The following is a 23,455-nucleotide window of genomic DNA, read 5'->3' as shown; positions in this document are numbered from 1 at the left end:
TAAACACCTTGATTCCCTTTTCTATCACTTAGCAAGCTCCTACCACTGCCTCCTGTTAGTCAAAACCAAGGAGACACAAGAGAACAAAGGAGCCAAGATGACACAATTCATAGCAGTCAGCTGTCTGGACATAGCGCAGGATGGAAAAGTTGAAGAACTGGTCTTGACAATAGGAAAAATAGAAAATAAGCAGCACAGACAGCAAGTTCTAATGTCCAAGGATGTGAAACAAGCTACAAGTTGAATTTGTCTCATGAGAGTGAAGAATCTCAGCTAAAGGTCAGAAGGCACTGTGAAATCTGTTTTATGTGGAAAAAGCAACCAATATTGAGGACATCTTCTTCCCCACAGACTTTAAAGAAAGAAACTTCAGCAAAATGCAGAACCAGTCCTGCCACCACTCTTCCACATAACCTCTTCTAGTCTTTGTAAAAGAGAACCAAGAGGAGACAGGGTCACCAGCCCTAGAACAGCAAAGAGAGAAAAGTCTATTCCTTCGAGTCCCCATTTAGGAGAGAAAGAAGATTGCCTCCCCTCTCCAAGATAGCATAGACAATCTCCATCGAGCCTCCAAAAGCATCACTTGTTACAGATGAGATGACTGTACAAAGACAAGATTGGCATTTGTTGGCCTACCTGATGTCTGCTCAGCCAAGAGATCTACTGATGTGCTCCATGCTATCTATGAAAAGAAAGTAGAAAGAGATGGCAAACGGGAGTGGGGAGGTACCCACTGGAAACAAAGTTAGAATCACCTCCATACTCTAAGCTCTTGATTTCTGTCATGGAAGATGGAATCTCACATATGTCTGTCATATGTCTGTTAACCAGCAGCTGAGACTCAACTCTTTAGAACCACCACAGTCTAGAGCTACCATAGTTGAGAATGGCAGAGAGAAAATATACTCCACTAAAGAATGAGTATAGAGTTCACCTTTGCTTGGAATATAAGGGCTGCCAGTGCCCACCAAGTGGAAACAAGCCCCTATTACAAAGGACACACCCATTATCACTGAGCTCACAAAAAGTTAGAATAGCAGATGCAGTCCACCAGGTAAAAGCTGTTACATTCTCTCCCCGCAACTTCAACAGAGAGCTAGAGCCCCACACAGGTTCAGCTTTCTCTGGGGTCGAACAGGAGATTGAACTGCATTTAAAACTGGAATTTTAAAACAAATGTAATGTTTGATATCAAAATGAGATCACTTTAATAACTGAAAAAAACAGAAAAGCTGAAGAAAAGAGCTAAGATTTCAGTAAGGAACTTACAAACCACCCAAGGAACAAAAAAAGAAGTTTAAAATATCACATTTGGAATCTGGTTGTCATAACACAGGCCTTCTGGGGGGCTGAGGCAAGAGGATCATAAATTCAAGCCTGCCCCAGAAAACTTATCAACTTAGCAAGAGCCTGTCTCAAAATGAAAAGTAAGAAAAGGGCTAGGTTGTTGCTTAATGTGAATGTCCTGGGTTTGATTCCCAGTACCCCCCAAAAAAATCACATTTGAGAGAAAGTCATACTTTTAAAAATTGAATCACTTCATATTTACATTCCAATGAATGAATTGTACACCTCAATAATTTCATGTTTTAAAATTAAATGCACATGTAATTATAACACATAAAAATAAAAAGAATCAGAAGGCCACATGTCTAACTGTTAACAGTAATCACATATATGAAGGAAAGAGTCCTTGGAAGGTAGCAAGGATTGAATATAAATTTTGCTTTTTGGCATTTGAAACATAAGCACGTGTTTGTGTATTACTTGTAGAATGATTATAAAGAAAACACAGAGTTTTCTTGTACTTTCTCAATGAGATATTGTGAGGTCTTCAAGTGTTAGTAATTTATTGTGAGGGTCAGACGGGACCACACATGCAGAGCCTTTATCTTAAGTACTGGAACAGAAGATGTTCATGTAGTTCCTTCTTCCTGACTTGCCCATAAATTCTTTTGTCATTAGTGTCTTACACTAAATGTGATGACCCACATGTCATTTTATGTTTAAAAATGAAAAAAAAGATGCAAATGCAGTTATTCCTTTAATGTCCATTTTCTTAAGGAGCAGAATTAAATATTTTCTTTATAAATGAACATACTTTTTCAGTATGCCTATATTTACAGGATTCTTCTTAGGGTCCTTTGATCCCTCACATCTTTACTTTCCCTGCCTGGTTCTGATACACCTTTATCCTGATTATGCTCTCCTGAGCAGCCTCTCTCATGTGCCTCTCAGAAAAGCCCACGTGAAATCATGAAGGGCAAACAAATGTCAACAGCAAAATACACCAGAAAACCTCAGCAACTTCTTGGGTTCCATCTCCCATTACCTCATCAGCTTTCACCTGCTCCTTTTCCTGGCTCACATCCAGATTACACATCTAGCACTTTCCCTGATGAGCTGGCAATGCCATGAGACAAGTCCTAGCATTCAACCCTGTGTTCATCCTGTAAATATTTACGGAGGCCTTATGAAGTGTCATGGCTGTGCTAACGTTGGAGAATAACCATGAATATATCAGCGCTTGCAAGCTACACACTTAAACTACAATCTTACCCTGCGCTTATGTCGTCCAGGTCATTTAAGTCCTGTCTTCCAAGCTTAACATGAATATTATCCCTCTAATCTTTATAATCATCAAGGTGCTGCCATGATACAGTTTGCTAATAATATTATATGTTGGTTGACTAAAAAAGAAAATACAAGCTACAGTTCATTTTCTTTTATATTTTCTGCCTACAATAATCTGCCTCTCTGGGTCATAAATTAACAAAGTGATTTTAACTTTATGAGCAATGAAAGCTGTTAACCATTTTTAAAAGATTTTTAACATAAAACCAGACTGGACATGACTGTGTTTACATGCCTTGATCCAGAGGGACACTTAGAATGCTGTCACAATTTCCACTAAGGGCTGAATGAGTTCAAGTCAGTTTTGCAAAGGAAATTCACTTGCCAAGATAGATTCTTGTGGGATGTGAAGGGGACTAGTAGTTTACCTTTCTATTAACTATACTTCATGTAACTCCATCCCCCCAGGAAGGCTGTGAAACAGTTTAGAGACTATTATTTGAAATAAATGACTCACTGTGATTGTCCATGCACTCTGCTAGTTTATGTCTTTGAACAAAGTTAATATTAATTCATGTATGAGTACATCTTCAGTGAACTTCAAATTAAAACCTCTCTTATCACAGTAAATCTTCTGATAGAATTGTTTCTCTACATTTAATTTCTTTTGAGGGAAAAAATGCTCAAAGAACACAGAATATAAGGGCTAGAAAATAAAGGAAATTAATCCTGTGGCATGTGAAAGAGACCTCTGAATCTGGCTGTTGGGATCAACTCAAACGTCATGTCTGTTGAAAGAATATTGGTAGGTGATCTTTGAGTCATGCTTGAGAATAAACTGTACTGCTTCAGAATTTCAAAATTCTGGATAGTATGTTTTCTTGAATTTCTCTGAAAATAAACTAATTACCCAGGTGTACATAACATACTCTGCTACCATGTTGGTTTACAGCTAAAATGAAAACATCTTAAATTTTGACAGGGTGGAGCTATGCCAAGTGATTTTGATTTGTTTTTAAATTACTGCTCCTTTTGATTCTTTAAACTTGTTGCTTTCCTTTCTCTTTCCACCGAAACTGTCTTCTAACCCAAACTGTCACTCCCTCCCTCTCAAATCACATGTCTTTTAAGTATGAATTCACTCACCTCTTGTCCCTTAAGCAACTGCTCACCAACTATTCTTTTACAGTGTTTCAATCCAGCCAGAACAAAATTCCAAAACAAGGAACGTGACTGCCAGCCAGAACCTTATCTTTTTATAGAACAGAATAAAATCCACCACTATTTCACTTGTACTAGATACAGTGCATGAGTACTTAATAAGACAATTTGATGATGAAGTACCCTAGGCAAGAAAGCCACAAGGACATTCCAGAGAAAGGAGCAGAGCCAATCCTGCAACAAATTTAATTTACCCCCACCAAATCACAACATGTAATTGATAATGGAAGCAAAGAAAAAAAAAAAGAAAGGAAGAAAAAAAGCACAAAAGTTAATCCTTAAGCATGATGCTCATGGTATTCAACTATAGCATGGAAAATACGTGTAATAAAATATAGCAGGAGATTAACAAAAAACTGTTCACCTTTGCAGCATCTATTGTGCTCACGTTAATGTTTTTAGTAAGGCATCAAATTCAGGCCCTCATTCATTTGTAATTCAAATTATAAACTTAATCACCTATAAAACTAGATATTAACAAACATAGATGGTCATTTAACATATTCATGTAGTAAATGTGCACATGGTGCTGCTTCTTTTTGTAACCAGGAGAGCAAAATAGAACCTTACAAAGAATTTCTTTTTCTTAGAGACAAGTGGTTTCTCCAAACTTCCACATGACTTACGTATAGCCACTACCCACTTATCTCAGCTAGATAATATGCAGATGCTGGCAAAATCCAGCATCTTCATTTCCATAGGCAAGAGGAAATGGTAGGGACTAGGAAGGGATGAAACTAGCCTGAACACATCTACTATGCCAGTGCATTCTTGCCTCTCCACTGTTTTTGCTGTCAAAGACACTATCAACCTGTACATGATGAGATGGTGATTTGGGTGATGAACCCCTGAATCTCATCAGAACTTGCTTTGAAGGGGCTGGGGATTTAGCACAGTGTTTCTGCCACCTGCCTCACAAGTACAAGGACCCGAGTTCGATCCCCAGTAACAAAACAAACAAACAAACAGAACTTACTTTGAATAAAGCCTTTTTCCTTTTCAGCAAAATAATTGCCCCCCTTTGATTTGGTCAGTGGCAAGCAAGCAAACCTAGGTGTCCAGTAACATTTTCACCCTCATAAAAGCACTCCCATGGCTTGAAAGTATAATTTATTCACTCCATCACTTCTTAATAATCCCTAAGAATTCATAGAAAATAAAAGAAATGCCAAAAGAACAAAAGAAGATGGGAAGCTCCCATATTTTGCCCTAAATTACAAACTCTAGACTAAAGTAAATGGAAATCTTGCAGCCATATTCTAAATGTTAAAAGAACCAGGTGTGAAAGTAGTTTTATGTAACTTAATATAGCCTATGTGCCAGTTAATCTCAATTGTCAACTTTACTGGATTAAAAAATTCCCGGAGGAACTGGATTGTAAAGGCACTAGCCTCCCAATAGCTAAAGGGGCTATACGTGATTCCTGGCCCCTACTTCTCTGCCTCTTCTCCAACTCTCTATAGACTTCCTAGGTGCTGTGAGTTGACCACTTTCTTGAGCCAGGCCCTTCTACTACAAGGTTCCTACTATACAGCCAGCTGGCTGTGGTCTGAAACAATAAGCCAAATTAAATCTATCCTCCTTTAAGTTGTATATGTCAGGCATTTTGTTCCAGCAATGGAAAGCTGACCAATACATCCAAACTATCATTTTTTCATGTAATAGATCATAAAAAGTGTTAATGAATTATTATACCTCTTTTATATTGTTACATCTTTAAACATATATATATATATATATATGCTCACACTATATCTTAATCAAAACCAGTTGCATACAGTTGTTGGCTAATACTAAGTTACACAGCTACTGGCCTCCACAGTCCTGAAACTGATGATTATACCTTGGCAAATCTGAGGCAATCACTTACATGTTACTTTCTTATTAAAGGTGAATCCTCAGGAAATGGGCTGATGGATGAGTGTGGCAGGGAAGGAGAGCTACCAGGAGGATATACTACTAAGGTGGCCACAGCTTAGACACAAACTCAACTGTCCATTCCATCCATATAGTCATCTTCTGAGTCAGACACAGGCCCTTCATCTAAGCATGAGAAAGAGGAATTTATTAGTTAGCTTCCACTTCATATCAAAATACATCTCATAGAACATTAATTGTCCAATATTTTTAGGTTACATAAACTTTCTTTAAATTTTGTGAGACAGCATCTCACTAAGTAATTCAGCCTGGAGTTGAACTCACCATGTAGCCCACAATGGCCTGGAACTCACAGAAATCTCTTGCCTCAGTCTCCCAAGTACTGGGATTATAGGCATGTCCACCACACCCACCTAGGTTACATGAACTTTCTGGTACCACAGCATCTCACACGCTGTATGGAAGTAACAAGTGCCCTTCAGGGACAGGAGGAAGGGCACTACTGGGTTATGTATATGGGAAGCCTGTTGAAATAACAGCTGGGGAAAACCAACAGTTGATGCCTCAGGGACAGGAATGCCAGCAATGATCAAGGTGGTCTGTGAAAAATGCCTGATGCCACTAAGATAATAATGCAGAAATTACCAAACATCACCATAGGTACTCACAGTCTAAGTCATGTCAAAATGCTTTCTACTGTGCTGTACATCACCAGACAGGTATATCCCGTTTCAATTTGCCTAAATCACTACCCATTCATCTCTCATTTAATCTTCAAATCTAACGCAGCTTAATTCCTTCCTGCATATCAAGCTTTGCCCTAGGTACCCCTCATAGTTAGGTACTATATAAGTAATTTAAAGCCCACCAGACTAATAAAACAACATCCAGAAAGCCTTCTCCAGATAATCCTGTGATTCTAGGACCCAATTCTGGTGACTGAGCTCCTACATTATTGCTAGTTCTTATCCCTTTTTCTTTTTCTTCCTCTTTTGTAGACTGTCAGAAACCACTGTTAGCCAGGGCCCACTGGCCTAAAATCAAGATCATTCTCTAGCCTCCTTTTCTTTCTTTTCTTCATTGCTCTATATTCCTAAATCGTTGCTTTCCAGAGCACTGATCCAGCAATGGAAAGCTGACCACAAAATCCAAACATTATTTCTTTATGCAATAAATATTACAAGAGAGGAATGGTGCAAGGCATAGCCGCACAAGTACATGCAGCCCCCTTCCCTCACCCCATGTGCCTCTGGCCTCCTGGCTGGGCTGGTACCTGATTCAAACCACAGAGGCACAGGAAGTCATAAAGGCCATTGCTCTGAGCTCCAGCCTCAATTTTTATTTAATTCACATGGTTAAAGGTGAGAGATTAATAAATATCACAAAATTGTTTTTTTATAAGCTGCGCTTCATGCTATTATGTTGCTGATTGTATTACTTGGGCTAAATGTTGTGATTGATTTAATCATTTGTCCTTCCTGGTATAACGAAAACGAGATTTCTTCAGAGTTATTAGAGACTCAAAATCTAAAGACAAGCTATAACAGGAAGATCAAAGTATTAACTCAGGCATTAAATCAAGGAAAGTACCAACAACAAAAATAGGAATGAGAAGACATTCAAGCAAGGAACAAGCACAGACACTGTCTGCCTATTCATCAAAGGCAAATTCTAGGGAAAATTAAGTGGAAAAGTCTGACAATCAACCAGCTGGACACCCTGAACGGATAGCACAGGATGTAAGAAAGCAGAAGAATGAGGCTCTAGAAAAATTCAAAAACAGAAATTGTGAGGAGACTGAAAGAAATGATTACAGACTCTAGAATACAAACAGATAAGAAAATAAATGGGCTCAGGACCATGAAAGAAGCCATGAATGCCCAGCATAAAAAAAGAAATAGAAACAATGAATGCCCAATATAGGAAAGAAATGGAATCCATGAAACGGATTCACACAGATATCCACGACATTAAAAACTCTATTGAAAGTACATGTAACAGACTGAGCCAATCCGAAGACAGGATATCAGATATAGAAGACAGGATGGTAGTCAATGACCATGAAAAGAAGGAGCTCCTAACAAAAAGTAAGGGAGCATAAGAAATCAATCTAACAGCTCCTGATCATACAAAGAAAGAAAAATAAGACTGATAGAAGTCCATGAAAAAGCAGGAGAAATTACAAGTGACATAAAAAAACTGTTCACAGAATTAATGACAGAAAACTTTCCAAACAGAGCAAAAGAATTTGGCATACAGATAAGTGAGGCTTATAGGACTCCAACTAGCCATAATCACAAAAAATGTACACGTACACAAGTAATAATCAAGATCCCAGAAACCCAACAGAAGAATAAAATACTATAAGCAGACAGAGAAAAGAAGCAAATTACCTGCAAAGGAAAGTCAATCAGAATCACAGCAGACATCTCAACACAAACCCCCAAGTCAAGGAAAGCCTGGAGTGACGTTTTTCAAGCCCTAAAAGAAAACAACTTCCAGTCTAGACTGATACATCCTGCAAAGCTATCTTTCAAAATTGATGGGGAAATAAGATACTTCCATGACAAATAACACCTGAGAATCTTCATGAACACCAAATCAGCACTTCAGACAATTCTAAATAGTATCCTAAAAAAGGACAATGAAGATCATAATTCCATGAAACACAAAGGAGCAAATCCAGCAGGCAAGACAAGAAATTAAAGGGAGAGGGGAAAAAATTTTAAAAAGACAACAAGAAAATAACATAATGATAATAGCTCAATATACATCAGTTATAACCATCAATGTTAATGGCCTCAATTCACCAATCAAAAGAAATAGACTGGCAGAATGGATTAAGAAGGAAAATCCAACAATATGCTGTATAAGACAAATGCAGCTAGTTCAAAAAGAAACTCATAGACTGAAAGCAAAAGGATGGAAAACAGTTCATCATGTGACAAGAACCCAGAAAAAAGCAGGGGTAGCTATCTTATTTGCAGACAAACTAAATTTCAAACCAAAACTAATTAACAGAGACAAAGAAATTCACTACATCCTTGTAAAGGGAAGAAGAAGAAGATGATGAGATGACAATCCAAGAAGAGATGACAATCATTAATATATATTCACCAAATACTAATGATCCCAACTATACAAAGCAAATATTAAGGGACATGAAATACCAAATAAGCACTAATACAATTGTAGTGGGGGGGTATCAGTACTTCACTACGACAAGTAAATAGACTGTCTAGACAAAATCAACAGTAAAATACTTGAACTAAACCAAGCTTTTGAACAAATGGACTTAATTGATGTCTACAGAGTGTTCCACCACACAAAATCATACATTCTTTTTGGTTGCACATGGGTCATTCTCCAAAATAGACTACATGCTAGCTCACAGAACATGTTTTTAAAAATGCAAAGGAGTTGAAGTGATCCCATGTATATTATCAGACCATAATGCAATTAAACTGGAGGTCAATAGCAAAAGAAACTGCAAGAACTTCACAAATACATGGAAATTGAATAACACTCTCCTAAACAACCAATGGGTCACAGAGAAAATTCAAGAAGAAATTAGAGAGTTTTTACAAATAAATGATAATGCCAATGCAACATACAGGAATCTATGGGACACAATGAAAGCAGTTCTACAGGGAAAATTTAGCAGTGAATGCCCACACTAGGAAAACAGAGCGAGCTCAAATAAACAACTGAATAATGCTGAACCTTAAGGTCCTAGAAAAAGAACAGTAAGATAAGCCCAAAGCTTGTATAAAGTAGGAAATTATAAAGATCAGAGCAGAAAGCAACACAATGGAGACTAAGAGAATGATACAAAAAGTCAATGAATCAAAGAGTTGATTTTTCAAAAGAATAAATAAAATAAATAAAGCCAAGCCAACCTTGTCAAAAAAAGGAAAGAAAAGGAAAATGGCAATGAAAAAGGTGAAGTCTCAATAGATCCAGCAGAAATCCACAGGCTCATCAATACCTACTTCAAGAACCTATACTCTAATTAAATGGAAAATACAGAAGAAATGGACAGATTTCCAGATACATATGAATCATCAGAGTTCAATGAAGAAGATATAAAAATCCTAAACACCCCAATTACAATCAGTGAAACTGAAAACATAATTAAAAATGTACCATCAAAGAAAAGCCCAGGTCCCAATGGCTTCACTACTGAATTCTACAAGACATTTAGAAAACAACTATTACCACTAATTTTGAAACTTTTCAGTGAAACTGAAAGGGAAACAATACTTCCAAATTTATTCCTAGAAGCAAGTGTTACTTTGATTCCAAAACCAGCAAAAGACCCAACTACGAAAGAGAACTACAGGCCAATCTTGCGAATAAACTTAGATACAAAAATCCTCAATAAGATACAGGCAAAGAGAATACAGAGGGTCTCAAGAAGGTCATATACCCTGACCAATTTGGATTTATCCCAGGGATATAAGTATGGTTCAATATACATAAATCAATAAATGTAATACACTATATTAACAGAGTCAAGGACAAAAACCATATGATCATGTCAATAGATGCAGAAAAAGCATTTGACAAAATTTAACACCTATTCATGATAAAAACTCTGCATAAAATTGGAATAGCTGGTCTTTATCTCAACTTAATAAAGGCTACCTATGAAAAACCAACAGCCAACATCAAACTCAGGGGTCAAAAACTGAAACCTTCATGCTAAATCAGGAACAACACAAGGATGTTCACTATCACCACTGCTATTCAATACAGGTTTGGAAGCATTAGCCACAGCACTTAGACAAGAGAAAGAAATCAAAGGAATAAAGATAGGAAAGGAAGTCTATAGGTCATTATTTGCTGACAACATGATACTCTGCTTAAAAGACCCAAAAAAAATCTACCAAAGACTTCTAGACTTATTTGACAGATTCAGTAGAGTAGCTGAATACAAGGTCAACACTCAAAAATCAACTGCCTCCTTGTACACAAATAACAGATTCACCGAGAAAGAAATTAGGGAAATGGTCCCTTTCACAATAGTATCTAAAAAAACGAAATATCTAGGAATCAATCTAACAAAGGAAACAAAAGACCTCTACACTGAGAACTATAGCACTCTGAAAAAAGAGATCAAAGAGGATAAAAAGAAATGGAAAGACATCCCTTGCTCCTGGGTAGGAAGAACCAATATAGTGAAAATGGCCATACTTCCAAAACTGCTATGCAGATTCAATGCATTCCCAATGAAATCTCAAGAGTGTATTTCACTGAATTACAGAAAACAATTCAAAAATTCATTTGGAGTCAGAAGAGACCTAGAATAGCAAAAGCAATTCTAGGCAACAGAGACATGGCGGGGGTATCACAATCCCCAATTTAAAACTACATTATAAAGCCACTGTGATAAAAACAGCATGGTATTGGCAAACAAACAGACCTGAGGATCAGTGAAATAGATCAGAAGATGAAGAAACAACTCCAGACATGCTCAGATACCTCATCTTTGACAAAGGGGCCAAACACCCTCACTGAAGGAAAGATAGCCTCTTTAATAAATGGTGTTGGAAAAACTGGATTTCAACTTGACAAAGATTAAAACTAGACCCTTACCTTTTACCATGCACTAAACTAAAATCCAAGTGGATTAAAGATATAAATATTGAAACAGAAACACTAAACTTGTTGGAAGATGAGTTAGTTAGAACTCTTGAATACAATGGCATAAGAAAAGATTTTATGAATAATCCTCAGTTGATGGGAATTAGCAGAAAGAATCCAGCCCTGAATCTAATCTTTTTTAAAAAGCTTCTTCACAGCAAGACCAACAGAGCTAAGAGACAACCTACAATGTGGGAAAAGATTTTTACCAGCTGTTCATCAGACAAAGGTATACTATCCAGAATATACAAAGAACTCAAAAAATTAGACTCCTCAAATTAAAAAACCCAATTAAAAATTGGGCATCTGAAATGAACAGACATTTGTCAAACAAAGAAGTAAAAGCAGCAAATAAACATATGGAAAATGTTCAACATCACAGGTTATCCCAGAGATGCAGATGAAAACAAGACTGAGATTCTACGACATCCCAGAAAGAATGGTTGCTATCAAGAAATCAACCAATAACAAAAGTTGGCTGGGTTGTGGGGAGAAAGGAACCCTTCTTCTTTGTTGGTGGGAGTGCAGACTGGTGCAACCACTGCGGAAATCAATATGGAGAAATGTTAAACAATTAAGATTAGAAGTCCCATTTGACCCAGCTATTCCCCTGCTGGGTATTTTCCAAAAAGAATTAAAAGAATCATACTACAGTGATATATGCTCACCCATGTTTACAGCGGCACAGTTTGTAATTGCTTAAGCTTGGAAACAGCCTAACTGCCCATCAACCGGAGACTTGATAAAGAAAATGTGTTTTTTTAATAAGATGGAGTACTACTCATCCATAAAGAACCAGAAACTACAGACATTTACACCTAAGTGGATGCACACTGAGGACATACTCTTAAGTGAAATTAATTGGACACACGTGTAAATATCAAATAATATCTCCGGTGCGATAAACAAAAAGTGTAAATAAGAATCAAAAGATATAATTTATATTGTGTAATAGGGAAAAAAGTCTATAGGTGAAAGAGAAGTGGGAGGAGTAGGGGAAAGGTACAAAGGGAATGCAAAAAATAAAAGAAAAAAGGAAAAAATGGAAACAAAGTCTTTGTAAATAGTGAAGGATGGGGGTGTGAAGGGAGGTCAGGGGAATGGGGAAAAATAAGAACCAAGATACATCATGTAAAGGTACAAGATACCAATGATGAAAGTAATTGTATTGTATACCTAAAATGTACCAATAAAAATAAATAAATACATATTATGATTAATGAGCTATTCTGTATCTTTTGTTCTACTAGAGCTTTAAAACCTCTTATGTATTTTATGCTCATGCCGCAAATTAATTAGAACCAGCAACATGTGGTTGGCTGTTGCCTACTCCTGGGCTGTGCAGCTACTGCCTTCCTTAGAAACTAGGCTCAACTTACTGGGGATTCCTGATAGAGATGGCTCCCTGTGTACTGCTACCACCCTACTCCCCATGGATGCCTTCCTCCAACATTGCTGGACTTCCACAGTAAATGCAGCTTGCCCTGGCCCTAGCCTTATCCCCTTCCAGTACTCTTGTCCTCCAGGGCACAAGGTTCCAGTGTCTTCAGCCTTTCCTAGTGAGGGCCTTCTCCAGGGGCTTCTGATACTCACCCTGCAATCTGCACACCTCTTCCGCTGGACAGTGAGCCTTAGTAACAAGTTTACAGCCTGAGGGCAGAAGCACCTTTTATAATTTCCAGCCTGTTCAGCTTCACTCTGGGCTTCATTTTTGCTACCTGGAGCACATTCCTTCTATGCTCTTCAAAGCCTTTCTCCTTATCCTTCCATTCTCTTCTTACATTCTCATTTTCAGAGAGGACCTCCCTTGGCCTCCCATCTTAAAGCAGACATTTATTACCATCTCAAAGCACTTGTCATTATTTATATCTTATTGACTCATTTGCTTATTTACCTACCTGATTTTCAAACTCTAAGCTCTATTAAAGCCAAAATTTCTGATCTATATCCAGCTCCCTCCCATAGTGACAAAATAAATATATTAATTGAGAGTCAGGTGTGCAATCCCACCATTCTGGAAGGCTGAGGAAGGAGGAGCACAAGTTTAAGCTCAGCTTGGGCAACTCAGTGACCTAGTGAGACCCTGTTTCAAAATAATAAATGAGAACCAAGATCTGTCATGTAAAGGGACAAGCTCCCAATGATGAATGTAACTGTACTGTATACCTAAAATATATCAATAAATTTAATGAGGAAAAATAATTAAAAATAAAAAATGAAAAGGCTGGGCTGTAGCTCAATTCAAAGACCCTGGGTTTGACCCCCAATGCTTAAAATATATATGTGTGTGTGTGTGTGTGTGTGTGTGTGTGTATTTAATGAATGAAAGAGAATGAGTTAATGATTTATTTATCTAGCAATCAAGCTCCTATATTACAAAACAAGGAAATAACAGCAATCAGGGATAAAGTAAAATAATTATGTGAACCACTCACTGGTTTATGACACTACAAAGTATCAAAACTTGGGGGAAACTACAAAAAAGCCCACCCTGACTCATTACATTGCTTTGCACCAAAACTACTGGATTTATTCCCAACTCCTATAGTTTAGTGGCCAGCTTATGGACCAGGGACTCATGACCCAATAGACATGTTACTATCCTTAATTATCTTACAATAGACTTTTAGTAAATTAATATGACATTTTACCTCCAGGACTTTCTATACACTATTTCCTTGATTCTTTTCACATCTCTTCTCTCCAACTCACTGTGCCAATTCCTATTCACCCTCAGATTTCAATTTAAGAACCCTCCTCAAGGGGCCTTTCATCACTACCTCACCCAGTCCTAGGTGATCCTGATATGCCCTGTATTCCTTATAATCAATTTGTCTGCATCCTTGGCCTCCTTTGAGGGAAGGAACTAAAGTTTTTGTTGTGTTATATCCCTGGTGTCTATGTATCCCTTGGTATAGGAAAGAAGCTCATGAATAAGTGACCCCTCTAGGAATTCCTAGGAGAATGAACCTCAGTACTGTGGAAAGCTTGAATGGATCCAGATATGAATTAAGGTTTCTAACGCTGTCTGACACGAGGCCTCATCCTATTCAATATAATTTATGAATGAATGGCCTGAGGCCAAGTTTTGTTTTCACACATAAAGCTGGTAAGAAGAGCATTGGGAAATGGCCAAAGGAGGTGAGATAAGAGACTGTGGCAATGGTGAGTGTAGGCAAAGGCCTTGATTATTTAAAATAAATCTGAATATTCTGGGGATATAGTGCATAGGAGTCATAGAACAGAGTGGGGGAAGAGGTGTGGATCCAGATAGAAATGTGCATCTGTTTATTGGATTCACTTGCTGGTAGTTTTACAGGCCAAAGACTGAAGCAGTTCCAGTTGTTTCACTTTTGTTTTGCCAGTTTGTAAGTGCTATTTAAAAGCAGTGTTGCTGACAGGATTCTATAAATTGACCCACATATACTTTTCTCACTCGAGTTCTCAGTTTAAAACACCATTGGTTAGAATACAGCTTCCTCATTTTATGCACTTAAATACAACTGGTTTATTCTCTACTTTAAATAAACTATTCATATTTGCTTTATTATTTTTTAAATCAATTTGATTAGTATACTTCTGACATATATGATCACATTCATCACAGGAAATTTGTGTAACAGTTTATAATACATCATAATTCTTTATTTTCCCAATCCCCTCCCTTCCCTTCAATCTTTTTCCCCTCTGCCTTTACAAAATTTCATTTCTCTTGTCTTCATTCTTTTTATTTTTTTACCCCTATTACCTTTCTTTCCTCCCCCTTCACCCTCCCTTGTTCCCCGTCCCCTTTTAATATTTTCTTCCTACTTCCAGTATCTATTATCCATTTTCATTCTTATTTACCCTTTGGGTTTCTCACACAAGAGAAACACTGTGATATTTAAACATGTGTGTCCTATTTATTTCATTTAAATTTATGTTCTCAAGGTGCACCCATTCACCTAAAAATGTCCCCAGTTTATTCTTATGGCAGAGTAGTACTCCATTGTGCATGAAAACCACCTTTTGTTTACCTATACATGTGTTGATGGGAATCTGGGCTGTTTCTATAATTTAGCTATTAAAAATTGTGCAGTTATAAACATGGGTGTGCATGTATCGCTATGCTATAATGCTTTTAACTCTTTTGGAAAGATACGTAGATGGGGAGTAACTAGATCAAATGGAAACTCTAGTTTTAGTTTTTTGAGGAATTGCCACAGTGATTTCCATAGTGGTTGTACCAGTTTACACACCCACCAACAGTATAAAAGGGTTCCTTTTTCCCCACAGCCTTGCCAGCATTTGTTATTGGTTGATTTCTTGATGATAGGTATTCTTTCAGGAATGAAATGGAATTTCAGTGTTGTACTAATTTGCATTTCTCAAATGACCAGTGATGTTGAAAATTTTAAAAATATATTTATTTGTTGTCTGCACTTCTTCATCTGAGAAGTGTAGATTCATTTCAGATGCACATTTTTGGACTGAATCTTTAAATTTGGGGAGGTCTGATTTTTTAGGTTTTCTTATATTCTAAATATTACTCCTTTGTCTTTGAATAGCTGACAATTTTTTTTTCCATTTTGTGGGGTATCTCTTCACTCTGTTGGTGGTTTCTTTTGCTGTGCAAAAGCTTTTTAATATGATGTGATCCCACATGTGATTTTTCGTAATATTTCCTGTGCTCATAAAGTCTTTGCCTATGCCTATGTCAAGAGTTATGCCTATTCTATCTTCCAGTAAATTGTTTCTGTTTTAAAATATAGGTCTTTGATTCATTTTAATTCTACTTTAGTGATGGTGAGAGATATGGGTCTAAGTTTAATTTTCCACATGTGGAAAAACAGTTTTCCCAGCACCATTAAAGTGGCTTTCTTTCCATAAAGGTATTTGGCCCTTTCGTCAAAGATAGGTAGCTGAGTGTGTTTGGAGTTGTTTCTGCATCTTCTATTCTCTTCCGCTGATCTTCAGGTCTGATTTTCTGTCAGTACTATGCTGTTTTTATCACGGTACATTTGTAGTATAATTTCAAGTTGGAGATTATGATGCCCAGGCCTTGCCTTTTTTTGTCTAGAATTTCTTTTGCTATTCTATTTCTCTTCTGGTTCCAAACTGAATTTTAGAATAGTTTGCTCTAGTTCTGCGAGGGATACTATTGGTATATTGATGAGGATTGCATTAAATCTGTACAACAGTTTTGGAAGCATGGCCATTTTCACTATATTCATTCTGCCTGTTCAAGAAGAAGGGATATCTCCATTTGATATCCTCTGTCATCTCCCTTTCCAGAACACCATAGTTTTCAGTGCAATGGGTTTGATTCCTAAGGATTTCATTATTTTTCCAATGCTATTGTAAAAGGTGTTGTTTTCCTAATCTCTCTGTGAGTTTGTTATTCATGTATAGGCATGCTATTGATTTTTCATTGTTGACTTTGTATCCAGGTATGCCACCAAATTTGGTTAATTCTAGGAGTCATTTGGTGCAGTTTTGGGGTCTTCTATCTTTATCTAAAAATAATTAAAATTCTTCCTTTCCTATTCTTGTTCTTTTTATTTCTTTTTCTTGTCTAATTGCTCTGGCTATTTCCAGATTACATTGAACTGGAGTGGTGAGAGTGGGCATCCTTGTCTTGTTTCTGATTTTAGAGTGAAAGCTTTCAGGTTTTAACCATTTACTATGATGCTCGCTATTGGTTTGAAATAGATAGCTTTCATCAGATTGAGGTAAACACCTTCTATTCCAATTTGAGGTAGGGTTTTTATGACTAATGGGTGTTAGACTTTGTCAAATACTTTTTCTGTGTGTACTGACATGATCATGTGGGTTTTGTCCTTGGTTCCATTAATGTGGTGTACTACATTTATTGATATACATATACTGAACCATCCCTGAAACCCTGAGATGAATCCCATTTGTTCAGGGTGTTTGATCTTCTTGATGATCTTCTATATTCTTTTTGCCAGTATCTTATTGAGGATTTTTATAACTATGTTCATTAAGGAGATCGGCCTGCAGTTCTCCTTACTTGTTGGATTTTTTTCTGGTTTTGGTATTAGGGTAATGCTTCTTTCCAGGAGAAAGTTTGGGAGTATAGCTTCCCTTTCAATTTAATTAAGGAGTTTAAGGAGGAGTAGCATTAGATCCTCTCTAAAGTTCAGTAGTGAATCCGTCAGGACTTCAGCTTTTCTTTGTTGGTAGTTTTTAAAATACTTCTTTAATTTCACTGATATTGGGCATCTTAGAATTTTTATATCAGCTTTGGTGATCTATTCAGCTTTGGTGATTTATACATATCTAGGAATCTGTGCATTTTTTCTATGTTTTCCATATTACTCGAAGTAGGTTTTGATGATCTGCATTTCTGTATGATCCATTGTAATTTCACACTTTTCATTCCTAATTTCATGGACTTCAGTTTTCTCTTTTCTTTTCTTTTCTTTTTATAAGGTTGGCTAAGGGTTTCTCAATTTTATTTAATCTTTCCAAGAACCAACTCTTTGATTCACTGATTCTTTGTACTGTTTTCTTAGTTTCAACTGTATTAATTTCTGCTATGATCTTTATAATTTCCTCCTTTGTATGAGCTTTGGTTTTGACTTGCTCTTCTTTGTCTAAAAGCTTGACGCTCAATATTTGGTTATTTGAGCTCATTCTGGTTTTCTGATATAAAAGTTCAGTAATATAAATTTCCCTTGAGGGGCTGCTTTCATTGCATCTCATAAATTCTGGTATGTTGTATTGGCATTATTGTTTAATTGTAGAAGCTGTCTAATTTAGTCTTTAATTTCATTTGTGACCTACTGATTCTTCAGGAGGGTATTATTTAATTTCCACACATATGTATGTGGTAGTTTTTGTGGCTTTTTTGCCACTGATTTCCAATTTTATTACATTATGATCTGATAGTATGCATGGGAAATTTTCAATTCCTTTGCATTTACTCAGGTACATTCTATGAGCTAGTAGTATGTGGACTCTTGGAGAAAGGCCCATGTGCTGCTAAGAATGTGTATACTGCTGTTGCATGGAACACTCTATAGATATCTACTAGATCTATTTGTTCAAAGGTTTGGTTCAGGTCTGACATTTCTTTGATTTTTTTTTTTTTTTTGTCTACTTGATCTGTCTAATTGTGACAGTTCCAATTGTGTTAGTGCCTATTTGAATTGGGGTGCTGATTCTGATGCTTCCAATTCCACAGACATTCAGGCGCTGGTTGTGGAGTTGGGACCTGAGTTGTTCACCCTACAATACTCTGGGTGTCTCTTGCCAGCCTGACCTCAGCTCCTGACCCTGAACTGCTCCCACAGTTGTCCCTCACCGAGTCACTGTGGGATTTCAACACTGGGAGTCCTGAGATGAAGCCAATCCATGGGTGTTCTGAGTCCTGGGTTCAGTTGGCCCCTCCATAAAATGACATCTGACTAAGCTCCCTCTCCAGGTGACACAGCAGCTACTTAGACTGGAGATACTCATCAGCTACTGTAGTACACAGCATTCACTGCTCGGTTCCACTGGTGCATTTTCTCCTCAGAAGCTTCTGGAGTCACCTGCCCTCACTGTGTCTCTGTAGAATGGACTCCCCTCTGGCATGCCATGAGCAAGGAGCCAGGGAGACAGTGCAGTTTGCTCCTTCCCTTTCCTGTTCTGTGATCTTTCTCTTCACTTCCTCTGTTGGATTCAATTTTCCCTTCAGAATATTCCTGGGTTCCAGGGATCCACCTCTCTCCTTCTTTTCTTCCTCAAGTTGTTATTTTCCAGTGTCTGGATTCCAAATCTTGGAGAGGCTGATTTGTTGCTGTTTACCACTCTGCCATCTTTCCAGAAGTCTTTGCTTTATTCTTGAGCTTGATAAAAGGATTAGTAAATGTCTGCTGGGGGGTAGAGGAGCAGAGTTGATATAATGGGGCACAAAACTCATATTTTTAGATAACAGCCAAACTTTTAACAGAGCCTGTAAAATTTAGCCAGTGTATAATCCTTCAGGGCGCTTGTCTTCCCTAAATTGTGCTTCATTCGTTGTCTCATGAATGCCTCTGTTCAGGAATCAAAACCTCTTGGTAACTAGTAAGATCTCTCTTTTTTTTTTCTGAATGCACAAATTTTATTTTAAGCAGTCAGTGGATTTGACAAATACATATTGTTATATGACCCAAACTTTTATCAAAACAGTATCATTGCTCAAAATGTTCCTTCATCTTCTCAGTCAATGCCCATTCCATGTCACAAGTAGAATCATTATCCAGTAATATGGCTTAAAATCATAAATCTCTGGGCTTCTTTTAAAGTAACTTCCTTACAGGAGGTCATTTAGGCCAAACTCTTAGAATGTGATCTGAGAAAAAAGATCGGGGTTTTATTAATTGTTACAGCTCCCTTCCCTCTGTTAATGCTGGCTCTAGGATACACTATAAGGGCATCAGCTATATTGGGTGGCATATGTGAATTACCTCATTTAATGTGCATAAAAACCTACTGAAACTCAATGCAGACAATGTAGATATTTCACTAGATCCACACTGTTCAAATGGGAACCACTAATCATATGTGGCTATAAAGTTTTGATAGGTGATTAGAATAAATTGACATAAGCTCTGAGTATAAAGTACACATTGGATTTCAAAGTCTTCAAACAACAATGTAAAAATATCTTTAATAATTTTATATTGATTATCTATTGTGATAATAGTTTTTTATATATTGGATTAAATGATATAAATTAATTTTATATGGCTACTAAAACCTAAAATCATATTTTTGGCATTATTTTGTGGTTTGTGCTACAGGTTTGGGGGGCAGTGCTGCATTCAGCATTCATTTCTATATTATGAAAGCTGCTTACTGCAAACATCTGACTCTCTCCCCTGTGACTTCTTCCTGGCATCAGATACATAATTGGCCCATGAAAAAGAAATCAGAGTGCTGAAGAATCAATGCTTCGAGCAGCAATCCTCATGATAAAAGGGGTACTTGGGAATAAAACCCACAGACCTTTCATCCTTCATGTGAAATAACTGAGGTACATGTTCTGTAACGACTGCCCAGTGAAAGATGAAGGGGACAGAACTCAACTCCAGCTACCAAGGGTGATAACTGCTTGATAGCACAACCTTTATTAGCTTTCTTCCCCATAATGTGTCATTCTCTTCTGGTGGGTCTTAATATCATCTCCCAAACTGTTTGCACCCAAATTCTTCTCTTGGCTTCTAGAGTAGTGCAAACTGAAGAAGTTCTGGAATTATTTTTTATTTGTCTATTTTAAAACCCTGGAGGCTTGGGGATGTTGCTCAGTAATAAAATGCTTGTCTAGCATGCATGAGTCCCTGGGTTCCATTCTCTGTACCAGTGGTGGTGAGCCTATGGCACGTGAGCTGTAGCCAGCTATTTGTTATCATCAAAAGCTCTAAAAGGTTCACCATCACTGCTCTATATAGTAAATCCCCAATTTAAGAACATTTAAGTTGCAAACTTTCACAGATACGAACAGACCTCGCAAACAAAAATTCATACATGTGAACAAATTTCAGAAGTAGCACACATATCTGGTGGACAATGTCACAGCTGTGCTGCTGTGTGCTTACTGTACTGGGCAATGATGTACAGTAGTACAGTACAGTCAGGAACTTACTGTAGTTTCTGTGTTTGGTGTTTTTCTTTTTTTGGGGGGGCCTTAGATTATGTATTTGTGTCAAAGGTGTATAAGACTCACTAAGACTGATGAACAAATCCAATTCATAAATGATTTCCAGGAATGGAACATTTTGTAAGTTGAGGACTTACTTTACCATAAAAATAAAAATAAATAACATCAAAACCACAGTCTTAGAGAAGTTGGAGAAAAAAAAAACAATGCTGGATGTGGTGCCACATGCCTATAATCCCAGAACTCAGGAGACTTAAGAAAATCACTATGAGTTTGAGGCCAGCCTGGGCTACACAGTGAGTTCAAAGCCTCACTTGAATCTCATCTCAAAAAACAAAATGAAACAAAAACAAAGCTGTGCCCAAGGTTATACAATTGATAGGCAGCAAAGCAAATATTCCAAGCCCAGGTCTTCCTGACTCCAAAGCACTGATCCTGGAGTACTATTGAAGTAAAAGGTTAGGGTGTGTCAAAGCTGGCTGTGGAGTAGGCATGACCTGTTAATTATAAGATCCCAGAATATATGTGCAGAACAGTTCCCAAAGCCCTACCCCTGGACTTCTCACGAGAATTCAAGCAGGTTTTTAATAGGGTGTCCTAGACCTGACTTCAGCCTAAGGCATGGGATCCCAGCACCACCTCTCAGGACCCACACGTAGAAGTTCTCTCAGGTTTGTTTCCTTAAGATTTGGATAGTATAAAAAGACAGACACCAAGAAGAGTTCATTATTGTGGCTTTCTTCATAATAGCTCACCCTGATTCCCCAGAAGTACTTTGATCTTGCCTTTTTCTCTTTTATTCATCCCAAATTCACCCTGCAAAGCCAATTTCTCCATCAGTCTTCACTTTTGCTTTTTCAAATAAACTTTGCCACTGCTTTTTGTTCATTTCATTCAATTCTTTGTTTAAAATGAGAAGAACCTGGAATCTAATTCCAAAAGGAGAGGTGAGCAACCTAAAACCCAGTAACACTATTTGCCAAGCCACTTTTAGAAGGAGCTACCTGATAACACTGTCCTATAGGTTCCTTCTTCTTCCTGGGATTTGGTAGAGCAATCAGAACTAACTAGTTCACTTGAGGAAGGATCATGAAGCCAAAGAGGAGAATAAAAATAGCTCTTACCCAAATAGAGTACAATAGGAAGCTTCTAAAATAGTCTCCCAATCCCCTTACTTTCTAAAAAAGTCATCATCTTTTAATCATCTCCTTTTGAATGTGATCTAAACTTATTTTCTTCTCCTTTTTTTCCTTTTGTTGTTGTTATTTTTGTTTTTTTTTATTTTGTTTGGGAGACAGGGTCTCATATGTAGTTCAGGCTGGCCTTGTACTCATGCTACTGGCCTCAAACTCATAAATGATCCTCCTGTCTGAGTCTCACAAGTGCTGGGGTTACAGGTGTGTGCCACTATGCCCAGCTGTGAGCCAAACTTATTGACTCACTTCTAAACTAAAAAAAATATCGCAGAAGTGATACAACATCAATTCCAAGATTAAGTTATAAAAAGGCTACAGTTGCCATCTTGGGTGATCTGTCACTTGCTCTCTCCTGGATTTTGCCATATGTCATAGACTAACCTATGTATCCTTCCTTCCAAAATTAATATGTTGAAGCCCTAACTTCCCTTGTGATGATACTTGAAGATATCTAGAAAGATAATTAGGTTATATGGGGCCATAAAGGTGAGGCTCTAATCCAATAGGGTTAGGGTTAGGTTAGAGTCCTTATAAGAAGAGAAAGAAACACCCAAGAGATTGTTCTCTCTCTCAATGACCACACAGAAAAAGATAATCTGAGAACATCATGAGAAGGTGGTACTCTTCAAGCCAAGAAGAGAGCTGTCACCAAGAAATAAATTTACCAGCACCTTAATTGTGGACGTTTAGCCACCAGAATATGAGAAAGTAAATGTCTGTTGTTTAAGCTACTCCAGATGTGTGGTATTTTGTTATGGCAGCCTAAGCAGACCATAACAGGAGGTAGACCTGTTATGGAGAGGCCCATCTGACAAAAGACCAAAGCATTTCAACAACCACCTGAGTGAGTTTGGAAGCGATTCCGCTCAGTCAGACAAGTCCACAGTTCTGGATGAAAAGATTGACTATCTTCTCATGAGGGGCCAAGAAGGACCACTGAGCCACACCCACCTTCTGACCCAAAGAAGCTCTGAGATAAGTATTTGTTGTAATAAGTTTCTAAATTTTGCTGATAATTTGTTATACATCAAGAGATAATATAGGGAAGCAACACGCAATGTTGGCTGACAAGAGTCAGCTCCAAGGGCAATGTCCTTAAAAAGAGAGACAGAGAAAAGAAAAAATACGATAAAAGGAAAAAATGGAAACAAAGTCTTTGTAAATAGGGAAGGGTGAAGGGCGTGAAGGGAGGGCAGGGATACAGGGAAAAAATAAGAACCAAGATACATCACGTAAAGGTACAAGATCCCAGTGATGAATGTAACTGTACTATATACCTAAAAAGTACCAATAAACTCAATACTCAATA

The 23,455-nt window shown here is 37.5% G+C and overlaps 1 long non-coding RNA gene across 2 annotated transcripts in view; it reads right to left on the bottom strand.

Annotated features, from left to right (window-relative positions):
* The window catches only part of LOC104873460, a 138,451-nt gene that overhangs the window by 114,046 nt on the left and 950 nt on the right, over nt 1-23,455 (bottom strand). The window contains exon 1 of one of the 2 annotated variants that reach the window (XR_783482.2): nt 5,666-5,831. The exons of the other annotated variant lie outside the window; for it this stretch is intronic. This is a non-coding gene — a long non-coding RNA (uncharacterized LOC104873460). Of the gene's footprint in view, nt 1-5,665; nt 5,832-23,455 lie in introns of those variants that run through there. 2 annotated transcript variants of the gene reach the window in all.

This window comes from Fukomys damarensis, unplaced genomic scaffold (genome assembly GCF_012274545.1).
Source record: "Fukomys damarensis isolate Sample0158 unplaced genomic scaffold, DMR_v1.0_HiC HiC_scaffold_28, whole genome shotgun sequence".
Classification (NCBI taxonomy): Eukaryota; Metazoa; Chordata; class Mammalia; order Rodentia; family Bathyergidae; genus Fukomys; species Fukomys damarensis.
This window is presented reverse-complemented; position numbering and strand designations above follow the sequence as displayed.